The sequence below is a fragment of the Arachis hypogaea genome, chromosome 10, assembly GCF_003086295.3.
Source record: "Arachis hypogaea cultivar Tifrunner chromosome 10, arahy.Tifrunner.gnm2.J5K5, whole genome shotgun sequence".
Lineage (NCBI taxonomy): Eukaryota > Viridiplantae > Streptophyta > Magnoliopsida > Fabales > Fabaceae > Arachis > Arachis hypogaea.
In genome coordinates this window covers 18,113,334-18,137,307 of record NC_092045.1, presented here as the reverse complement: position 1 = coordinate 18,137,307, position 23,974 = coordinate 18,113,334, and the positions used below count along the sequence as shown (strand labels likewise).

Here is a 23,974-nt window from a genome sequence, read left to right as displayed (position 1 = left end):
TGGATGACTTTTCAGTATATGGAGACTCATTTAGCTCCTGTCTTAATCACCTAGCACTTGTCTTGAAAAGATGCCAAGAGACTAACCTAGTTTTAAACTGGGAGAAATGTCACTTTATGGTGACTGAAGGAATAGTCCTTGGGCACAAAATTTCAAGCAGGGGAATAGAGGTGGATAAGGCAAAGGTAGAGGTAATTGAAAAATTACCACCACCTGCCAATGTTAAGGCAATCAGAAGCTTTCTGGGGCATGCAGGATTTTACAGAAGGTTTATAAAGGATTTTTCGAAAATTGCAAAACCTTTGAGTAACCTGTTAGCTGCTGACACACCATTTGTGTTTGACACACAGTGTCTGCAGGCATTTGAGACCCTGAAAGCTAAGTTGGTCACAGCACCAGTCATCTCTGCACCAGATTGGACATTGCCATTTGAATTAATGTGTGATGCCAGTGACCATGCCATTGGTGCAGTGTTGGGACAGAGGCATAACAAGCTTCTGCATGTCATTTACTATGCCAGCCGTGTTCTAAATGACGCACAGAAGAACTACACAACCATAGAAAAAGAGTTACTTGCAGTGGTCTATGCCATTGACAAGTTTAGATCCTATCTAGTGGGGTCCAAAGTGGTTGTGTACACTGACCATGCTGCTCTTAAATATCTACTCACAAAGCAGGATTCAAAACCCAGGCTCATCAGATGGGTGTTGCTTCTGCAAGAGTTTGATATAGAAATAAGAGACAGAAAAGGGACAGAGAACCAGGTAGCTGATCATCTGTCCCGAATAGAGCCAGTAGCTGGGGCGTCCCTCCCTTCTACTGAGATTTCTGAGACTTTCCCAGATGAGCAATTATTTGCCATTCAGGAAGCTCTATGGTTTGCAGATATTGCAAATTTTAAAGCTGTGAGGTTCATTCCCAAGGAGTACAGCCACGTGCAGAGAAAGAAATTAATTTCAGATGCCAAGTACTACCTCTGGGATGAGCCATATCTCTTTAAGAGATGTGCTGACGGAGTGATCCGCAGGTGTGTACCCAGAGAAGAAGCACAAAGGATCCTATGGCACTGCCATGGATCACAGTATGGAGGACATTTTGGAAGTGAGCGAACAGCCACTAAAGTCCTCCAATGTGGCTTCTACTGGCCTACTCTCTATAAAGATTCCCGAGAGTTTGTGTGTAACTGTGACAGTTGCCAAAGAGCTGGTAACCTGCCTCATGGATATGCCATGCCTCAACAAGGGATATTAGAGATAGAACTGTTTGATGTATGGGGGATTGACTTCATGGGGCCATTCCCACCATCATACTCAAACACTTACATTCTGGTGGCAGTGGACTATGTATCTAAGTGGGTAGAAGCAATTGCTACACCCACCAATGATACCAAGACCGTACTGAAATTCCTCCAGAAAAACATTTTCAGCAGATTTGGCGTTCCCAGAGTGCTAATCAGTGATGGGGGCACTCATTTCTGCAATAAACAGCTACACCTTGCTATGGTTAGATATGGAATTAGCCACAAAGTGGCAACTCCGTATCATCCACAGACAAATGGGCAAGCTGAGGTCTCTAACAGAGAACTAAAAAGAATCCTGGAACGGACTGTGATGGCCCGAAGAAAGGATTGGGCAAAGAGCTTGGATGATGCTCTGTGGGCATACAGAACAGCATTCAAGACTCCTATAGGAACCTCTCCATACCAACTGGTGTATGGGAAGGCCTGTCATTTGCCTGTGGAACTGGAACATAAAGCCTACTGGGCAACCAGATTCCTAAACATGGATGCACAGTTAGCTGGTGAAAAAAGACTGCTCCAGTTAAATGAGCTAGAAGAGTTCAGACTCAATGCCTTTGAAAATGCAAAAATTTATAAGGAAAAGGCAAAGAAATGGCATGACAAGAAGTTGTCAACCAGAGTCTTTGAGCCAGGACAAAAAGTTCTGCTCTTCAACTCTAGGCTCAGACTGTTTCCAGGAAAACTCAAATCCCGTTGGAGGGGTCCGTATGTGATTACAGGAGTGTCACCATATGGATATGTTGAGCTTCAAGATATTGATTCTGACAAGAAGTTCATTGTTAATGGACAGAGAATCAAACACTATCTCGAAGGAAATTTTGAGCAGAAATGCTCAAAACTGAGACTTGAGTGATTCTCAGTGAAAGTCCAGCTAAAGACAGTAAAGAAGCGCTTGCTGGGAGGCAACCCAGTCATTAGGAGGTTATATGATTAGTTCTTACAGAGGCAAATATCAAAAATGAAGGAGTTCACAGAGTTACAGAAGGATTCAGCTCAAAAAGCAGAGAAAATGAGCTTACTGGCGAAAAAACGCCAGTAAGGGGCATTTTGGGCGTTAAACGCCAGAATGGGTACCATTCTGGGCGTTTAACGCCAGGAATGGTGCCATTTTGGGCGTTAAACGCCAGAATGGGCACCATTCTGGGCGTTTAACGCCAGGTGTGCAGCATCCTGGGCGTTTTGAAAAATGCCCAGTGATGAAGGTTTTCTGGCGTTTAACGCCAGCCAGGGCACCTGGCTGGGCGTTAAACGCCCAAAAGGGGTAGCAAATGGGCGTTAAACGCCAGAATGGGTGCCATTCTGGGCGTTTAACGCCAGAAAGGTGGGGGGACCACATTTTTGTTTTCAACTCAAATTTTTTCAAACTTTCCTCTTTTTACCCATACTCTTCTACATAAATGCACTTCAACCTTTCATCATTCACTTTCAAATCTTCACAAATCAAAACCATTCTTCAAATCTATTTCAAATTAATCCCAAATCTTCTTCAAAAACTCACCCTTTTCTCAATTTCTTTCCATATCTTCTCAAATCTCCTTTTAAATCTCTCTTTTTTTTTCGAAATTCTCCCCCCCCCCCACTCTATAAAAGAACGTTTCTTACCCTTCTTTCCACCACACCATTCGAATTTCCTCTTCCTCTTCTCTCTCTCTCTTCTTTTCTTTCTTCTCTTTTTGCTTGAGGACAAGCAAAACCTCTAAGTTTGGTGTGCTTTTCCGTGATCACTGAGCCAAGATTCATCAAGATCATGGCTCCTAAGGGAAAACAAACCAACTCAAGAGGAAGGAAAGAGACTACTCCAAAGTATCTTTGGAATCAAGAGAAGTTCTTAACCAAAGAACATGAGGACCATTATCACAAAATAATGGGTCTGAGGTTAGTGATCCCGGAAGTTAAATTTGATCTGAAAGAAGATGAATATCCGGAGATCCAAGAGCAAATTCGAAACAGAGGATGGGAAGTTCTGACCAATCCTGAAATAAAGGTTGGAAGGAACATGGTTCAGGAATTCTACTCTAATCTGTGGCTAACAGATAAGCAGAGAATGACTGGAACTGCTTACCATACCTACAGAACCATGGTCAGAGGGAAAGTTATGTACTTCCATCTGGACAAAATAAGAGAAATTTTCAAACTACCTCAACTGCAAGATGATCCTGACTCCTTCAATAGGAGGATGGTGAGAGTAGATAAAGGGTTGGATCAAGTTCTAGAGGACATATGCCTCCCTGGGACTGAGTGGATAACCAATTCAAAGGGTGTCCCAAACCAACTCAAGAGGGGAGACCTCAAGCCAATTGCAAGAGGGTGGCTAGACTTTATTGGGCGTTCCATATTGCCCACTAGCAACCGTTCTGAGGTCACCATCAAGAGGGCAGTGATGATTCATTGCATTATGCTTGGAAAAGAAGTGGAGGTTCATCATGTGATTGCTTGTGAGATCTATACAATTGCAAATAAGAATTCCACTGTAACCAAATTGGCTTATCCAAGCCTGATCTCCTTGCTCTGTAAAGAGGCTGGAGTGAAGATGGAAGCAGATGAATTCATACCTATTGAACATCCAATCACCAAGAAGTCAATGGAAGGACAAGGGGCGTGAACTCCAAGAATTGAAACGCCAAAAGTTCTCCTCTCAAGCTGAGGGAGCATCCACTTCTCAAAATCAAGGTTGTTGAGTCCTAACTCTGTGAAAACCTCTATCATTAGGAGCCTATGTTTGCGTTTTCTTTTTTTCCTTTGTTTTGTTTTTATTTTTTCGTTTTTTTTTTCTTTAAGTTTCTTTTTATATCTATTTTTGAGTCTTATTTTAATTCATAATTAATAAAATTGAAATTTTATGCCTTAAAGATATGAATGTCCTATGAATCCATCACCTCTCTTAAATGAAAAATGCTTTAATCACAAAAGAACAAGAAGTACAGGATTTCGAAATTTATCATTGAAACTAGTTGAATTAGTTTGATGTGGTGACAATACTTTTTGCTTTCTGAATGAATGCTTGAACAGTGCATATGTCTCTTGAATTTGTTGTTTTGAGAATGTTAAAATTGTTGGCTCTTGAAAGAATGAGGAGAAAGAGAACTGTTATTGAGGATCTAAAAAATCATTAGATTGATTCTTGAAGCAAGAAAAAGCAGTGGATACAAAAAAAATTTCGAAAAAAAAAGAGAGAAAAGAAAAAGAAAAAGAAAGAAATAAAGTTGTGATCCAAGGCAACAAGAGTGTGCTTAAGAACCTTGGACACCTCTAATTGGGGACTTTAGCAAAGCTGAGTCACAATCTGAAAAGGTTCACCCAATTATGTGTCTGTGGCATGTATGTATCCAGTGGTAATACTGGAAGACAGAGTGCTTTGGGCCACAGCCAAGACTCATACACTAGCTATGTTCAAGAATCATTGTGCTCAACTAAGAGAATCAATAACACTATCTGAGTTCTGAGTTCTTATAGATGCCAATCATTCTGAACTTCAAAGGATAGAGTGAGATGCCAAAACTGTTCGGAGGCAAAAAGCTACTAGTCCCGCTCATCTAATTGGAACTATGTTTCCTTGATATTTTGGAGTCTATAGTATATTCTCTTCTTTTTATCCTATTTTGATTTTCAGTTGCTTGGGGACAAGCAACAATTTAAGTTTGGTGTTGTGATGAGCGGATAATTTGTATGCTTTTTGGCATTGTTTTTAGTATGTTTTTAGTATGATCTAGTTAGTTTTTAGTATATTTTTATTAGTTTTTAGCTAAAATTCACTTTTCTGGACTTTACTATGAGTTTGTGTGTTTTTCTGTGATTTCAGGTATTTTCTGGCTGAAATTGAGGGTCCTGAGCAAAAATCTGATTCCGAGACCAAAAAGGACTGCAGATGCTGTTGGATTCTGACCTCCCTGCACTCGAAGCGGATTTTTTGGAGCTACAGAAGCCAATTGGCGCGCTCTCAACGGCATTGGAAAGTAGACATCCTGGGCTTTCCAGCAATATATGATAGTCCATACTTTGCCCAAGATTTGATGGCCCAAACCGGCGTGGCAAAACAGCCTCAGAAATTCCAGCGTTAAACGCCGGAACTGGCATAAAACTTGGAGTTAAACGCCCAAACTGGCATGAAAGCTGGCGTTTAACACCAGAAAAGGTCTCTACTCGAAATTGCTTCATTGCTCAGCCCAAGCACACACCAAGTGGACCCAGAAGTGGATTTTTACGTCATTTACTCATTTCTGTACACCCTAGGCTACTAGTTTACTATTAATAGGATCTTTTGACATTGTATCAGTACCTTATGACCTCATGACACTTTACACCTTTCTTTGTGTACTTTCTACAGCATGAGTCTCTAAACCCCATGGTTGGGGGTGAGGAGCTCTGCTGTGTCTTGATGGATTAATGCAATTACTACTGTTTCCTATTCAATCATGCTTGCTTCCATTCTAAGATAATACTTGTTCTTAATCCGGATGAATGTGATGATCCGTGACAATCATCATCATTCTCAACTATGAACGTGTGCCTGACAACCACCTCCGCTCTACCTTAGATTAAGTAGTTATCTCTTGGATTCTTTAACCGGAATCTTCGTGGTATAAGCTAGGATTGATGGCGGCATTCAAGAGAATCCGGAAGGTCTAAACCTTGTCTGTGGTATTCTGAGTAGGATTCAATGATTGAATGACTGTGACGTGCTTCAAACTCCTGAAGGCGGGGCGTTAGTGACAGACGCAAAAGAATCACTGGATTCTATTCCGGCCTGATTGAGAACCGACAGATGAATTCCGCTATGCTGTGACAGAGCATATGCAATCACTTTCACTGAGAGGATGGGAGGTAGCCATTGACAACGGTGAAACCCTACATACAGCTTGCCATGGAAGGAGACTTGCGTGTTTGAAGAAGAAGACAGTAGGAAAGTAGAGATTCAGAAGATGGAGCATCTCCAAACCTCAACCTATTCTCCATTACTGCAAAACAAGTAATCATTTCATGTTCTTTTGCTTTTCACAACCAATCCTGATAATTTCTGATATCCTGACTAAGATTTACAAGACAACCATAGCTTGCTTCAAGCCGACAATCTCTGTGGGATCGACCCTTGCTCACGCAAGGTATTACTTGGACGACCCAGTACACTTGCTGGTTAGTTGTGCGGGATTGCAAAAGTGTGATTGCAATTTCGTGCACCAACAACACTTGGTATAAAGCTAGTATCGCAAAAAGACACATGTATGGATTCCTCAATAGTTCTATGTTCTTTGAGGTAGATTCTATAAGCTTTACTTGTAGTTGAGTATCCTACAAACATATCTTCATAAGACTTTGGATCAAAATTTTCAAGGTTATCTTTGTTATTTAATACAAAAATATTTGCATCCAAATATGTGAAAGTATTTGAGATTTGGAGGGGTTCCTTTCCATAGTTCATAGGAGGTTTTCTTCAAATGCTTTCTAATTATGGTTCTATTTAAAATATGGCAAGCTATATTTACAGCCTTTGCCCATAAGAATTCAGGAACCTCATTTTCAAAAAGCATTGCCCTAGTCATTTATTGGAGACTTCGATTTCTTCTTTCAACAACCCCATTTTGTTGGGATGTCCTAGGACATGAAAAGTTATGAAAAATTCCAAATTCATCATAAAAATTTTCAAAATCTTGATTCTCAAATTCTTTACCATGATCGCTTCTTATATTGGTAATTTTCAAATCTTTTTCATTTTGAATTCTTTTACAAAGAGATGAAAAAGCATTGAAAGCATCATTTTTGTGAACTAAGAAGAGTACACATCCAAATCTAGAGTAGTCATTGGTGGACGAAATTGTGATAAAAGAGTTTCAGGCATTGGTAGAGAAGCTCACAACTCCGTTCAACTAACCAGCAAGTGTACTGGGTCGTCCAAGTAATAAACCTTACGTGAGTAAGGGTCGATCCCACAGAGATTGTTGGTATGAAGCAAGCTATGGTCACCTTGTAAATCTCAGTTAGGCAGATTAAATTGGTTTATGGTTTCGAAAATAGAAATAAGAAAATAAAAATAATAAAAGGGATAGAATACTTATGCAGATTCATTGGTGGGAATTTCAGATAAGCGGATGGAGATACTGCATGGCTCAAGGACGTCTGCTCTCCTACTGCTTCAACCCAATCCTTCTTACTCCTTTCCATGGCAAGCTGTGTATAGGGGTTCACCATCAGCGGTGGCTACTTTCAATCCTCTCGGGAAAATGATCCTATGCGGCTGTCACTCGCATGGCTAATCGTCTGGAGGCATCACCCATGGTTGATGACTACATCCCATCCTCGCAGTGAAAACTACGCTCACGCACTCTGTCACAGCACGGCTAATCACTGGTTGGTTCCTGCGCCTACTGGAATAGAATCCCTTGATTCTTTTGCGTCTGTCACTAACGCCCAGCACTTGCAAGTTTGAAGTACGTCACAGTCATTCATTACCGGAATCCTACTCGGAATACCACAGACAAGGTTAGACTTTCCGGATTCCCAGGATCCTACTCGGAATACCACAGACAAGGTGAGACTTTCCGGATCCTCATAAATGCCACCATCTATCTAGCTTATACCACGAAGATTCTGTTGGGGAATCTAAGAGATACACATTCAAGCTCGGTTGCATGTAGAACGGAAGTGGTTGTCAATCACGTGCGTTCATAAGTGAGAATGATAATGATCGTCACTTTCATCATTACACTCATCATGTTCTTGGGTACGAATGAATATCTTGGAATAAGAATAAGAGAGATTTGAATAAAAGAAAATAGAATTGCATTAATACTTGAGGTACAGCAGAGCTCCACACCCTTAATCTATGGTGTGCAGAAACTCCACCGTTGAAAATACATAAGCAAAGGGTTCAGGCATGGCCGAATGGCCAGCCCACTCCATGATCAAGTGACCGAATATTCAAGAGATTAAACTGTCAAAAGATGTCTAATACAATAGATAAATGTTCTATTTATAATAAACTAGCTCCTAGGGTTTACATGAGTAAGTAATTGATGCATAAATTCACTTCCGGGGCCCACTTGGTGTATGCTTGGGCTGAGCTTGATCAATCCACGAGCTGAGGCTTCTCTTGGAGTTGAACTCCGAGTTATGACGTGTTTTGGGCGTTCAACTCCGGATCATGACGTTTTTCTGGCGTTTAACTCCAGACAGTAGCATGAACTTGGCGTTCAACGCCAAGTTACGTCGTCTTTCTTCGAATAAAGTATAGACTATTATATATTGCTAGAAAGCTCTGGATGTCTACTTTCCAACGCCGTTGAGAGCGCGCCAATTGAAGTTCTGTAGCTCCAGAAAATCCATTTCGAGTGCAGGGAGGTCAGATTCCAACAGCATCAGCAGTCCTTTTGTCAGCCTTCTTTAGAGTTTTGCTCAAGTCCCTCAATTTCAGCCAGAATTTACCTGAAATCACAGAAAAACACACAAACTCATAGTAAAGTCCAGAAATGTGAATTTAACATAAAAACTAATGAAAACATCCCTAAAAGTAGCTTAAACTTACTAAAAACTATATAAAAACAATGCCAAAAAGCGTATAAATTATCCGCTCATCACAACACCAAACTTAAATTGTTGCTTGTCCCCAAGCAACTGAAAATCAAATAGGATAAAAGAAGAGAATATACTATAAATTCCAGAATATCAATGAATATTAATTTAATTAGATGAGCGGGACTTGTAGCTTTTTGCTTCTGAATAGTTTTGGCATCTCACTTTTTCCTTTGAAGTTCAGAGTGATTGGCGTCTCTGGGAACTCAGAATTTCGGATAGTGTTATTGACTTTCCTAGTTAAGCATGTTGATTCTTGAACACAGCTACTTATGAGTCTTGGCTGTGGCCCTAAGCACTTTGTTTTCCAGTATTACCACCGGATACATCAATGCCACAGACACATAACTGGGTGAACCTTTTCAGATTGTGACTCAGCTTTGCTAGAGTCCCCAGTTAGTGGTGTCCAGAGCTCTTAAGCACACTCTTTTGCTTTGGATCACGACTTTAACCACTTAGTCTCAAGCTTTTCACTTGGACCTTCATGACACAAGCACATGGTTAGGGACAGCTTGATTTAGCCGCTTAGGCCTGGATTTAATTTCCTTGGGCCCTCCTATCCATTGATGCTCAAAGCCTTGGATCCTTTTTTTCCCTTGCCTTTTGGTTTTAAGGGCTATTGGCTTTTTCTACTGCTCCTTCTTTTTCTTTCTATATTTTTTTCGCCATTTTTTTTTTCGCAAGCTTCCTTTTTCACTGCTTTTTCTTGCTTCAAGAATCAATTTCATGATTTTTTTCAGATCATTAATAACATTTCTCTTTGTTCATCATTCTTTCAAGAGCCAACAATTTTAACACTCATAAACAACAATATCAAAAGACATATGCACTGTTCAATCATTCATTCAGAAAACAAAAAGTATTGTCACCACATCAATATAATTAAATTAAATTCAAGGATAAATTCGAAATTCATGTACTTCTTGTTCTTTTGAATTAAAACATTTTTCATTTAAGAGAGGTGAAGGATTAATGGATTTTATTCATAGCTTTTAGGCATGGTTACATACTAATGATCATGAAGTAGAGACACAAAACATAGATAAACATAATACTAAAAACCGAAAAACAAAAAGAAATAAAGAACAAGGAATGAATCCACCTTTAGTGGCGTCTTCTTCTTGAAGGTCCAACAATGTCCTTAAGTTCTTCTATGTCCCTTCCTTGCCTTTGTTGCTTCTCCCTCATTGCTCTTTGATCTTCTCTTATTTCTTGGAGAATGATGGAGTGCTCATGATGTTCCACCCTTAATTGTTCCACATTATGGCTCAAATCTTCTAAGGAGGTGTTGAGTTGTTCCCAATAGTTGTTGGGAGGAAAGTACATTCCTTGAGGCATCTCAGGAATTTGTTGATGATGAGCTTCCTCATGCACTTCTTGAGGGCCGTGAGGAGCTTCTCTTGCTTGCTCCATCCTTTTCTTGGTGATGGGCTTGTCTTCTTCAATGGGGGTATCTCCTTCTATGATGACTCCAGCTGAGTAGCACAGATGGCAAATAAGGTGAGGAAAAGCTAGCCTTGCCATGGTGGAGGACTTATCGGCTATTTTGTAGAGTTCATTGGAGATGACCTCATGAATTTCTACTTCCTCTCCAATCATGATGCTATGGATCATGATGGCCCGATCCACAGTAACTTCAGATCGGTTGCTAGTAGGAATAATGGATCTTTGGATGAACTCCAACCATCCTCTAGCTACAGGCTTGAGGTCCAGTCTTCTTAGTTGGACTGGCTTGCCTTTGGAGTCTATTCTCCATTGGGCTCCTTCCACACATATGTCCGTAAGGACTTGGTCCAACCTTTGATTAAAGTTGACCCTTCTAGTGTAGGGGCGTTCATCTCCTTGCATCATGGGCAAGTGAAACGCCAACCTCACATTTTCCAGACTAAAATCTAAGTATTTCCCCCGAACCATTGTGAGATAGTTCTTTGGATTCGGGTTCATACTTTGATCATGGTTCCTAGTGATCCATGCATTGGCATAGAACTCTTGAACCATCAATATTCCGACTTGTTGCATGGGGTTGGCTAGGACTTCCCAACCTCTTCTTTGGATTTCATGTCGGATTTCCGGATACTCATTCTTTTTGAGCTTGAAAGGGACCTCGGGGATCACCTTCTTCTTTGCCACAACATCATAGAAGTGGTCTTGATGGCTCTTGGAGATGAATCTCTCCTTCTCCCATGACTCGGAGGTGGAAGCTTTTGTCTTCCCTTTCCCTTTTCTAGAGGATACTCCGGCCTTAGGTGCCATTGATGGTAATGGAAAAACAAAAAGCTTATGCTTTTACCACACCAAACTTAAAATTTTGCTCGCCCTCGAGCAAGAGAGAAAAGAAGAGTAGAAGAAGAAGAGAATATGGGAGAAAGGGGAAGAAGTAGGTTCGGCTATGTGGGAGAAGAAGGGGTTTTGTTGTGTGAAAAATGAAGTAGAAGGGAAGGGTATTTATAGGGAGAGGGAGGGTGGGTTTTCGGCCATTTTGGGTGGGAATGGGTGGGAAAGTGAATTTGAATTTTATGAAGGTAGGTGGGGTTTATGGGGAAGAGTGGGTTGATGTGAATGGTGAATGGGGAAATTGGGAAGAGGAATTGAGGTGATTGGTGAAGGTTTTTGGGAAGTGTGATATGGGAAAGAGTGAAATGAGATTTGGATTAGGAAAGTGTGATTAGGATTAAAAGGTGGGAATATGGTAGGTGAGGATCCTGTGGGGTCCACAGATCCTGAGGTGATCCTGTGGGGTCCACAGATCCTGAGGTGAAAAGAAATACCATTCCTTCACCATATAGGCATGTAAATTGCCTTCATGCACCATTCTGGCGTTCAAACGCCCATTGGTGCACGTTCTGGGCGTTCAACGCCCATGTAATGCATGTTTCTGGCGTTGAACGCCAGTTTCATGCTTGTTGCTGGCATTTAACGCCAGCTTGTCTCCTCCAGGCACATTCCTGGCGTTCAGCGCCAGGATGTTGCTTGTTTCTGGCGTTCAGCGCCAGAATGGTGCTCTGTTCTGGCGTTGAACGCCAGCCAGATGCATCTTACTGGCGTTGAACGCCAGTCTGCGCTACCTCCAGGGTGAACAATTTTTTTCTTCTGTTTTTTGACTCTGTTTTTAATTTTTTTGATTTTTTCGTGACTCCTCATGATCATGTACCTAATTAAACACAAAAATAACAAAGAAACAAAATAAAATAAAATTAGATAAATAAAATTGGGTTGCCTCCCAACAAGCGCTTCTTTAATGTCAATAGCTTGACAGTGGCTCTCATGGAGCCACAAGGTGATCAGGTCAATGTTGTATAGTTGCCAACACCAAACTTAGAGTTTGGATATGGGGTCTTAACACCAAACTTAGAGTTTGGTTGTGGCCTCACAACACCAAACTTAGAGTTTGACTGTGTGGGCTCTTCTTGACTCTGAACTGAGAGAAGCTCTTCATGCTTACTCTCTTTTGTCATAGAGGGATGGCCATGTGCTTTAAACACAAGGTAGTCCCCATTCAATTGAAGGACTAACTCACCTCTGTTGACATCTATCACAGCTTCTGCTGTGGCTAGGAAAGGTCTTCCTAGGATGATGCATTTATCATCTTCCTTCCTAGTGTCTAGGATTATGAAATCAGCAGGGATGTAAAGGCCTTCAACCTTTACTAGCACGTCCTCCGCTATTCCATAAGCTTGTCTCAAAGACTTGTCTGCCAATTGTAATGAGAACAAGGCAGGTTGTACCTCAATGATTCCCAGCTTCTCCATTACAGAGAGTGGCATAAGATTTATCCCTGACCCCAGATCACATAGAGCTTTTTCAAAGCTCATGGTGCCAATGGTACAAGGTATTAAGAACTTGCCAGGATCTTATTTCTTTTGAGGTAGAGTTTTCTGAATCCAAGTATCTAGTTCACTAATGAGCAAGGGAGGTTCACTTTCCCAAGTCTCATTACCAAACAACTTGGCATTCAGCTTTATGATAGCTCCTAGATATTGAGCAAATTGCTCTCCAGTCACATCTTCATCCTCTTCAGAGGAAGAATAGTCTTCAGAGCTCATGAATGGCAGAAGGAGATTTAATGGAATCTCTATGGTCTCTAGATGGGCCTCAGATTCCTCAGGATCCTTAATAGGAAACTCCTTCTTGTTTGAGGGGCGTCCCAGGAGGTCTTCCTCACTAGGATTTTCGTCCTCCTCCTCCCTAGTGCATTCGGCCACTTTGATTAAATTAATGGCCTTGCACTCTCCTTTTGGATTCTCTTCTGTATTGCTTGGGAGAATACTGGGAGGAGTTTCAATGACTTTCTTACTCAGCTGGCCCACTTGTGCCTCCAAATTTCTGATGGAGGATCTTGTTTCATTCATGAAACTGAAAGTGGCCTTTGACAGATCAGAGACTATATTGGCTAAATTAGAAGTGTTTTGTTCAGAATTCTCTGTCTGTTGCTGAGAAGATGATGGATATGGCTTACTATTGCTTAGCCTATTGCGTCCACCATTGTTAAAGCCTTGTTGAGGCTTTTGTTGATCCTTCCATGAGAAATTTGGATGATTTCTCCATGATGGGTTATAGGTGTTACCATAAGGTTCACCCATGTAATTAACCTCTGCCATGGCAGGGTTCTCAGGATCATAAGCTTCTTCAGAAGCTACCTCTCTAGTACTTTTGGATGCATGTTGCAATCCATTCAGATTTTGAGAGATTATGTTGACTTGTTGAGTCAACATTTTGTTCTGAGCCAATATGGCATTCAGAGCATCAATTTCAAGAACTCCTTTCTTCTGAGGTATCCCATTATTCACGGAATTCCTTTCAGAGGTATACATGAATTGGTTGTTTGCAACCATGTCAATGAGTTCTTGAGCCTCTTCAGGCGTTTTCTTCAGGTGAATAGATCCACCTGCAGAGTGGTCCAGTGACATTTTCAAAAATTCAGAGAGACCATAATAGAATATATCTAATAGGGTCCATTCTGAAAACATGTCAGATGGACATCTTTTGGTCAACTGCTTGTATCTTTCCCAAGCTTCATAGAGGGATTCACCATCTTTTTGTTTGAAGGTTTGAACATCCACTCTCAGCTTGCTCAGCTTTTGAGGAGGAAAGAATTTATCCAAGAAGGCAGTGACCAGCTTATCCCAGGAGTCCAGGCTATCCTTAGGTTGTGAATCCAACCATATTCTAGCTCTGTCTCTTACAGCAAAAGGGAAAAGCATGAGTCTGTAGACTTCAGAATCAACTCCATTTGTCTTTACAGTCTCACAGATCTGCAAGAACTCAGTTAAGAACTGATAAGGATCTTCAGATGGAAGTCCATAAAACTTGCAGTTTTGTTGCATTAATGCAACTAGTTGAGGCTTAAGCTCAAAGTTATTGGCTCCAATGGCAGGAATGGAGATGCTTCTTCCATCAAACTTGGATGTTGGCTTTGTGAAGTCACCAAGCATTCTCCTTGCATTATTATTATTATTATTTTCGGCTGCCATGTCCTTCTCTTGTTCGAAAATTTCTGAAAGGTTGTTTCTGGATTGTTGTAATTTAGCTTCTCTTAATTTTCTCTTCAGAGTCCTTTCAGGTTCTGGATCAACTTCAACAAGAGTGCCCTTTTCCCTGTTCCTGCTCATATGAAAGAGAAGAAAACAAGAGAAGAAAGAGGAATCCTCTATGTCACAGTATAGAGATTCCTTTATGTTAGTAGAAGAAGAAAGGGGTAGAAGAAAGAAGAAGGATGGATTCGGATTTTTGGATGAAGAGAGGTGAAGAGAAGTGTTAGTAATTAAATAATTAAATAGAAGAAGAAAAGAGAAGGAAGATTTCGAAAATAATTTTTGAAAAAGAGGTTAGTAATTTTCGAAAATCAAAGACAAAATATAATTAAAATTAAAATTTAAAACAAAAAGAATTTTTTGAAAAAGAGAGGGAGAATTTTCGAAAATTAGAGAGGAAAAAGTAGTTAGGTAGTTTTGAAAAAGATAAGAAACAAACAAAAGTTAGTTAGTTGATTGAAAAAGATTTGAAATCAAATTTTGAAAAAGATAAGAAGATAAGAGGTTAGATAAGATATTTTGAAATCAAATTTTGAAAAAGATAAAATTTTTGAAAAAGATAAGATAAAAGATAAAAAGATAAAAAGATATATTTGAAAAAGATTTAATTTTAAAATTGACTTAACTAACAAGAACTACAAGATAAGATTCTAGAACTTAAAGATTGAACCTTTCTTAACAAGAAAGTAACAAACTTCAAATTTTTGAACCAATCACATTAATTGTTAGCTAATTTTCGAAAATTTGATATAAAGATAAGAAAAAGATTTTTGAAAATATTTTGAAAAAGATTTTTTTTTGAAATTTTCGAAAATTATATAAAAAAATGAAAAAGATATGATTTTTGAAAAAGATTTTGAAAAGATAAGATTTTTAAAATTGAAATTTTGACTTGACTTGTAAGAAACAACTAATTTTGAAAAATTTTTGACCAAGTCAACCCAAAATTTCGAAATTTTGGAGGAAAATAAGGAAAAGATATTTTTTGATTTTTTAAAAATTTTTTTTTTATGATGAGAGAGAAAAACAACAAAAATACTCGATGCATGAAATTTTTAGATCAAAACAATGAATGCATGCAAGAATGCTATGAATGTCAAGATGAACACCAAGAACACTTTGAAGATCATGATGAACATCAAGAACATATTTTTGAAAAATTTTTAATGCAAAGAAAACATGCAAGACACCAAACTTAGAAATCTTTAATGCATGAAAAATATGAATGCAAAAATGCACATGAAAAACAACAAACAACACCAAACAAGAAATCATCAAGATCAAACAAGAAGACTTGTCAAGAACGACTTGAAGATCATGAAGAACACTATGAATGCATGAGATTTTCGAAAAAATGCAAGAAAAATTTTTTTAAAAAAAATGCAATTGACACCAAACTTAAAAATTAACACAAGACTCAAACAAGAAACACAAAATATTTTTGATTTTTATGATTTTCTAATTTTTTTTGTATTTTTATTTAATTTTTTCGAAAAACATTTTTGGAAAAACGAAAAAGAAAAGAAGAATTTTTTGAAAAAGTTTTTGAAAAGAAAATTACCTAATCTGAGCAACAAGATGAACCGTCAGTTGTCCATACTCGAACAATCCCCGGCAACGGCGCCAAAAACTTGGTGGACGAAATTGTGATAAAAGAGTTTCAGGCATTGGTAGAGAAGCTCACAACTCCGTTCAACTAACCAGCAAGTGTACTGGGTCGTCCAAGTAATAAACCTTACGTGAGTAAGGGTCGATCCCACAGAGATTGTTGGTATGAAGCAAGCTATGGTCACCTTGTAAATCTCAGTTAGGCAGATTAAATTGGTTTATGGTTTCGAAAATAGAAATAAGAAAATAAAAATAATAAAAGGGATAGAATACTTATGCAGATTCATTGGTGGGAATTTCAGATAAGCGGATGGAGATACTGCATGGCTCAAGGACGTCTACTCTCCTACTGCTTCAACCCAATCCTTCTTACTCCTTTCCATGGCAAGCTGTGTATAGGGGTTCACCATCAGCGGTGGCTACTTTCAATCCTCTCGGGAAAATGATCCTATGCGGCTGTCACTCGCATGGCTAATCGTCTGGAGGCATCACCCATGGTTGATGACTACATCCCATCCTCGCAGTGAAAACTACGCTCACGCACTCTGTCACAGCACGGCTAATCACTGGTTGGTTCCTGCGCCTACTGGAATAGAATCCCTTGATTCTTTTGCGTCTGTCACTAACGCCCAGCACTTGCAAGTTTGAAGTACGTCACAGTCATTCATTACCGGAATCCTACTCGGAATACCACAGACAAGGTTAGACTTTCCGGATTCCCAGGATCCTACTCGGAATACCACAGACAAGGTGACACTTTCCGGATCCTCATAAATGCCGCCATCTATCTAGCTTATACCACGAAGATTCTGTTGGGGAATCTAAGAGATACACATTCAAGCTCGGTTGCATGTAGAACGGAAGTGGTTGTCAATCACGTGCGTTCATAAGTGAGAATGATAATGATCGTCACTTTCATCATTACACTCATCATGTTCTTGGGTACGAATGAATATCTTGGAATAAGAATAAGAGAGATTTGAATAAAAGAAAATAGAATTGCATTAATACTTGAGGTACAGCAGAGCTCCACACCCTTAATCTATGGTGTGCAGAAACTCCACCGTTGAAAATACATAAGCAAAGGGTTCAGGCATGGCCGAATGGCCAGCCCTCTCCATGATCAAGTGACCGAATATTCAAGAGATTAAACTGTCAAAAGATGTCTAATACAATAGATAAATGTTCTATTTATAATAAACTAGCTCCTAGGGTTTACATGAGTAAGTAATTGATGCATAAATTCACTTCCGGGGCCCACTTGGTGTATGCTTGGGCTGAGCTTGATCAATCCACGAGCTGAGGCTTCTCTTGGAGTTGAACTCCGAGTTATGACGTGTTTTGGGCGTTCAACTCCGGATCATGACGTTTTTCTGGCGTTTAACTCCAGACAGCAGCATGAACTTGGCGTTCAACGCCAAGTTACGTTGTCTTTCTTCGAATAAAGTATGGACTATTATATATTGCTGGAAAGCTCTGGATGTCTACTTTCCAACGCCGTTGAGAGCGCGCCAATTGGAGTTCTGTAGCTCCAGAAAATCCATTTCGAGTGCAGGGAGGTCAGATTCCAACAGCATCAGCAGTCCTTTTGTCAGCCTTCTTTAGAGTTTTGCTCAAGTCCCTCAATTTCAGCCAGAATTTACCTGAAATCACAGAAAAACACACAAACTCATAGTAAAGTCCAGAAATGTGAATTTAACATAAAAACTAATGAAAACATCCCTAAAAGTAGCTTAAACTTACTAAAAACTATATAAAAACAATGCCAAAAAGCGTATAAATTATCCGCTCATCAGTCATCAACTACAACCAAGCCATAATGTTTATCTCCAAAACTTTGAGTTCTAGTGGGACCAAAATGATCAATGTGTAATATTTCTAATAGCCTTTTGGTAGAGATTTCATCTTTGGGCTTGAAAAAAGATTTTATTTGTTTGTCCAATTGACAAACATCACAAGTGAAACCCTTATCAAATTTTATTTTAGGAATTTCTCTAACCAAATTTTTCTTAACAAGTTTTGAAATTTGGTACATGCTAGCATTCGAAGTGGAAGCCATATTTGAAAAAGGAGATTTTTCAATGAATATTTCAGATTTCTTGTGAAAACACAAACCAACTTTATCATAGAGAGGTTTTTGACTAGCCAAAAGTTGATTCAAGTTTTCAGAACTTTGAGCAAAGTTAGTTAGGTCCTCTTTTAGGATTTTTACCTTTTTGTGCAACCTTTCATTTTCTTCAAAATAATTTAAGTATGCAATCACAAAATGTTGTTTCTCATAGCCCTTAAGTTCAGCTTTTAGCCTCTTATTTTCTTCAATAAGATCAACAGCGGTTTTAGTTTCCTTTAATTTATCTTTGAGAAAACCATTTTCTGCCTTTAGAATGATATTTTGAGACTCTAGTTCATGATTTTCATTCAAGAAGCATCTAAGTTTTTTAGTGAGATGATCGATCATAAGATGAAGATCTTCAGTGGTAGGTTCAATGAAACGTACCTCATCAGTTTGATCGGCCATGAGACAGGTTTGGAATTTGCTGTCTGATTCTTCCTCATCTTCAAAATCATTTTCCAGATCTTTCCAAGAGGCCATCATCCCTTTCTTCTTTTCCTTCTTGGTCTTGTCTTCTTTTCTTAACTTTGGACAGTCAAACTTGTAATGTCCAGCTTCTTTGCAGTTGTGGCATATGATCTTGCTTAAGTCTCTCTTTGATTTTCTTGAGCTGCTTCCTTGCTCGTTCTTTTTGCTTCATCATTTTCCTGAAATTCTTAGCAAACAAAACAAACTCATCGTTAGATACATTATCACTGGATTCATCATTTAGGGACTTAGTGAATGATTTGAGAGCAATTTCTTTCTTCTTTGAATCATTTTTCAAATAAGTTATTTCAAAAGCAAGTAAATTTTCTCTCAGATCATCATATGTCATTTGATCAATACCACTACTCTCAACTATAACTATAGCTTTTGTTTCACACTCTTTAGTGAGACTTCTTAGAACTTTTCTCACTAGCACAGGTTCATGGTGAGTGATTCCAAAGCATCCAGGCCATTAATTATGACATTGAATCGTTCAAAGACTTCATCAATCATCTCCCCTTCCTTTATGGAGAACATTTCATATTCTTTGCTCATCAGGTCTATTATGGTCCGCTTGACTAGTGTAGTGCCTTCATGAGTCACTTGAAGCTTGTTCCAGATTTTCTTTGCTGTTTTGCATCTAGATACCCTTTGGAACTTCTCGAAGCTAATAGCACAGTTAAGCAAGTTGACAACTTTGGCGTTGGCTCTATTTTCTTTTTATCTTCCTCATTCCATTCGGCCTCAGTCTTAGGAGTGACCATGCCATCTGCTCTTGTTTTGGTTGGGATTTGGGAGCCATTCAAAATGATCTTTCAGATGTTGTAATCTACTGATTGAACAAAGATCTTCATTCTCTCTTTCCAGTAGCTGTAATTCTTTCCATTGAAGAACAGAAGTTTGTTGCTGGATTGCCCTTCTGTCAGAGTGTAGGCCACCATATTAGAACCACTGTTGTTTGCCATCAGGACCTTTTCTCCAAGCTATAAAGCTTAATCTCTTTGAGACCAAGCTTTGATACCAATTGATGGTTATCAGTGGCTAAGAGAAGGGGGGTTGAATCTTAGCTTCTTTTTCTACTGTATAGTACTTTTACTTTCTCAAAAAAACTTAGGAGATATTTTTATTTTTGTCTCGTATCAAGTTGAGAGACATTTTCATTTTGTCTCCTAAGTAATAGAAATAGAATTGAAGTAGGGAAGAAGAAATAACACCAGATGTATCCTGGTTCAGCTACTTGGTGTAATATAGCCTACATCCAGTCTCCATCACAACGATGATGGAATTTTACTATCTCTTTTTCAAGATTACAAACACCAATGCTTCCCTAAGATCTATCTAATCCTATCTGGGACAAATCTAAATTCTAAACCCAATCCAAATTTGACTAGACCTCAATCTAGTTTTCAATAGCAAAGTGCTAATCCAACTTGTAAGGAAATCCCTACAGGATCATGACACAAAATAGAAAGATGTACAAAGCAAACCTGAGATATCTTATGGCTTTTTTTCACTGTTTAACTCACTATCTTTTACCTCTCATTGGCTTTTTCTTACAAACCTCACCATGTTTGCTTTTTACAATGAGACTCAAGACAGACTAAAACTGAGAAAAAGAAAATACTTAATGAACTACATGAAGGAGAAGAACTCTAACAGTTTGGGTAGCTATGAGAGTGAACTCTATGCTTTTCACTTACTCCTCCAACATCAGAGTAGCAGCGGCTTCATCAGAGAGAAGAGAGAGAACCGAGTCTGTTGCATGCATGCTCACCATTTCTCTCTCATCCTTTTTCTTCAAGCTTCTTCAATCTTGACCATTAAGCTTGACTTTGGCCCCAAGTTTTGATTTTGAGCGTTGATAAGCTTCTGAACCATGTTGACTTCACATTATATTCTCCATGGTTGCTTCTTCTGTGCTTAAGACCTTGTGACTTTCTTCTTCGTTCCTCGTCGTAGCAAAAATGAGGAAATAAACTTTTGTTGTGCTTTGACCGAGAGAGACTAGCTACTTAGTTGTAGCCCCTTTTCTTTGCTTTGATTTGGCAAAAATCTTGTTGTCTTTCTTCAAAACCTTCCTTCTGTTCTTTCCATTTTTCTTCTTTCTTCTTCTTTGAATGAGTGACGTGACCAAAGCAAGAGAGAGAGGAGAGGGAAGAGAGAAGCTTTTGGTAGAAGTTTCAAGGGAATTAACTGAAATGAATTTCAAGTTCTAGTTACCAAGAGTGGGAGTAATCGAGGGGGCTTTGAAGGACTTGAGCCTTTTTGGTTTTCTTTCTTTTTCAAAGTTCAGCCACTAGATTTGAAACAAATTGGTATAAGGCTAAACTTGTTTAGTGATCAAGATGGGCTTGTTAAATTGGGCCAATATGAAACTTAATTTTCTTTCCTGCACACTAAACCAAATACATCAAACAAACAATTTGTAATATTTTAATAATGTTTGATCACCATATTAGCTTTCTAAACTCAACAGGATAAATTATTGGTAGCTCCGATGAACCCAGAGCAGACTATCTGGTGAGAAAGGGTGAGGTTTGCTCTGACGGAACCAGAGCAGATTATCTGGTGAGAAGGAGGAACGTGTGGGGTAGGGATGCTTATCAGAAAAGTTGTTTCTCTTCTAGGCGCATACTTTTGAGTTGCATTACTGAATGAGTTGAGAAACTATATCCGAGCGTAACCTCGGGTAATGTCGGATGCGGATAGACAACCGACGTATGAGCTCATGGTTTGCACTAGGAATAGGCATGCATCATATTGTTTACACATTTGCATTTAATTGTGTTTGCTTATTTTATTTTATTGTAATTGTGTTGTTTGTCTCATTGCGACCTATTTATGTATTGATTTGAGTTTCTTACTTGTGTTGTTGGTCGTGAATGTATTGAGGTAATTGAGAATTGATTTATGTGTTTGAGGAATGGTTAGTATGGTTGAGAAATTTTTAGGAACGTAATTTAAAGGTATTTAAAATTGTGTAAGACTTAAGAAATTTTTAGGTTTGATAAAGAAATTTATTTTGGGGAATACGAGTTAACTATTTGCATTTAATCTGGAGAGGCTAAAGCATTTGCAAGACCAGATAGAGGTGTACAACAAGCAGATGCTCACTGGAGGCAACGGCGCTTCTGGTACCAGGGCGATGCTATTGGTGGGGCACTGACACATCAGCACCTAGTCCGCCATCTCAATAGGGGAAAGATGACGACGACGATTATTGAGATTCGTAGGGTTTAGGGAATTTAATTTATTTTATGTCTATTTCATTATATTTTACTTCTTTGACTTTTTATTATATTCAAACCCTTGATATTTAATAAAATCATTAGTTGATTTCTAGTAATTTTGAATTTGTGCCCTAATTTTGTAAACAAAAATTTTAATCGGACTACTAATTGTGCACTAATTGTACAAAAAAAAAGCATTCCGGTGGAATAATTCGACAGTAATTGAGTGTCACAACATAATATAGCGTCAAATTTACCGTAAAAAAATTTCGACGGTAACCAACCACTTATTTTCGTCGTATTAATTGCAAAATTCGATGCAAAATCTGCCGGTAATTAGTGTCAGACGAAATAATCCGCTGATAAATTTTTTTTTGGCACCGTTTATACCATCAAATTCAATCCAATAATAAACTAATTACCGACAGATTTATTTGATAAAGTTGCCAATGAATCTAACAATACTTAACATTTTTTTATAGTAATAATTAATATATGTATTATTCATAAATAAATTAAAAAATTAAATAATTTACCACCAAGAATATCTAAATTTCATCTTGGACACCTTGTACTCTAAGACTTGAGCCAATCTTGTTGCTCTCTATCCTCCTTTACACAATTTTTTTTTCGAAAAAATAACTTTCACATCTTTTCTATTTATAAGATGTAAAATTTCTTCCTTGTAAGATTAAAATAACATATACTTATTAGTGCATTTGACAAAAATCCATCAATATAATTATACTTATATATAGCTGTTAGTGATAATTATTTTATTGATTAAGATTATAATAATAATATAAAATATATATTTGTTATTGGAATACGTAATTACAAAAATATTTAATTATTTATATTTTATGATTAATGATAAAATATCAAAATCAAAATAAATAAAAATATTACATTAATAATCATGAAATATATAAAAATCAAATAAAGCATTTTTAAAACAAGTTAAAATATTTTATAATATTTGGTAAAATATCAAGAATAAATAAAATTTATTACATTAATACATGAAATATATGAAAGTTTTAAATTAAATATTTTATAACAAGTTAAATTATTATTATATAAACTCAAAAGCACTTCTAATCGTGATTAATTAATTATTCAAAAGAATATTTAATGTTTTTCACAGTCAGTGATCATAAAGAAAAGCTTTCAAACATTCTTGTGTGTTTTGACTGTTATGTTAACTTATTTCTAACCATTTTGTCCATACATACAACAGGGACTGCCTGCTACACACGCCAACTTAATTTTCAGCGGTACCAAACTACCCAAGCGCTTATTATTAGGTCATATAAACTTTGCACCGTAACTAATTATTAAGTAGTTAATTGAGTAAACAACCATCGTACCTTTTTGGCTTTTTCCTATAAATATTCAAAAGGCTTTTATATATATGTTACGGAGTTAAGAACATATTCACATATGATCATATTGAGTTTATGGAATGCGTACGTAGGCAGCTTATAATATTATGATACCAGAATATATTAACATCATTAGTAGTAGTCATTAGTCAACAATGTGCAAAGATACACAATGCAAGAATATACGTCAACATGCTACATAGACATGACTACTTAGGAGTTCTTCTGGTTAATTTGTAATTAATTAAATGGGTAAAGTATTGTTTTTATTCTGAATATTTTGGCTAAATTTTAAAATTATTTTTAATATTTTAAATATTTTATTTAAATTATTAATATTTTAAAATTATTATAATATTATTTTATTATTAACTCTGTTAACAATTCTATAACTAACAAAGATGCACACATAGATATTATAATTTACTGTGATAAACTGATCTTATATTACTATTAGTAAAAAGAATAAAAGATTAAATAAATAAAGAAAATAACACTAAAAATACAAAATTCTAATAATTACATTTCGTTCTCTCGTATGCTAGTGTAACCCTAATTATTAGATCCGGCAACACCACTTCATATATATTCCTTAGCTTGTTATCGATCTGAGTATAACTTTCTCACCCATAGATATTGCTATTTGCTATACATACACGTGCTTGGAAAATTTGCACGTTATCCGAATTGAATGCACCTATTCTTTTTTCTTTTAAATAAAAAATTTACTCATCTAAACTTAGAGCATGTTTCATGCATTGATTTAATTTGTTTGT

At 37.7% G+C, this 23,974-nt stretch overlaps 1 non-coding gene across 1 annotated transcript; it reads left to right on the top strand.

Annotated features, from left to right (window-relative positions):
- Positions 1–13,828: 13,828 nt before the first annotated feature.
- Positions 13,829–13,932, top strand: LOC112719461 (small nucleolar RNA R71). Its single transcript, XR_003161763.1, has one exon. It is a non-coding gene; the product is annotated as a small nucleolar RNA R71 (small nucleolar RNA).
- The last annotated feature ends 10,042 nt before the right edge of the window (positions 13,933–23,974 follow it).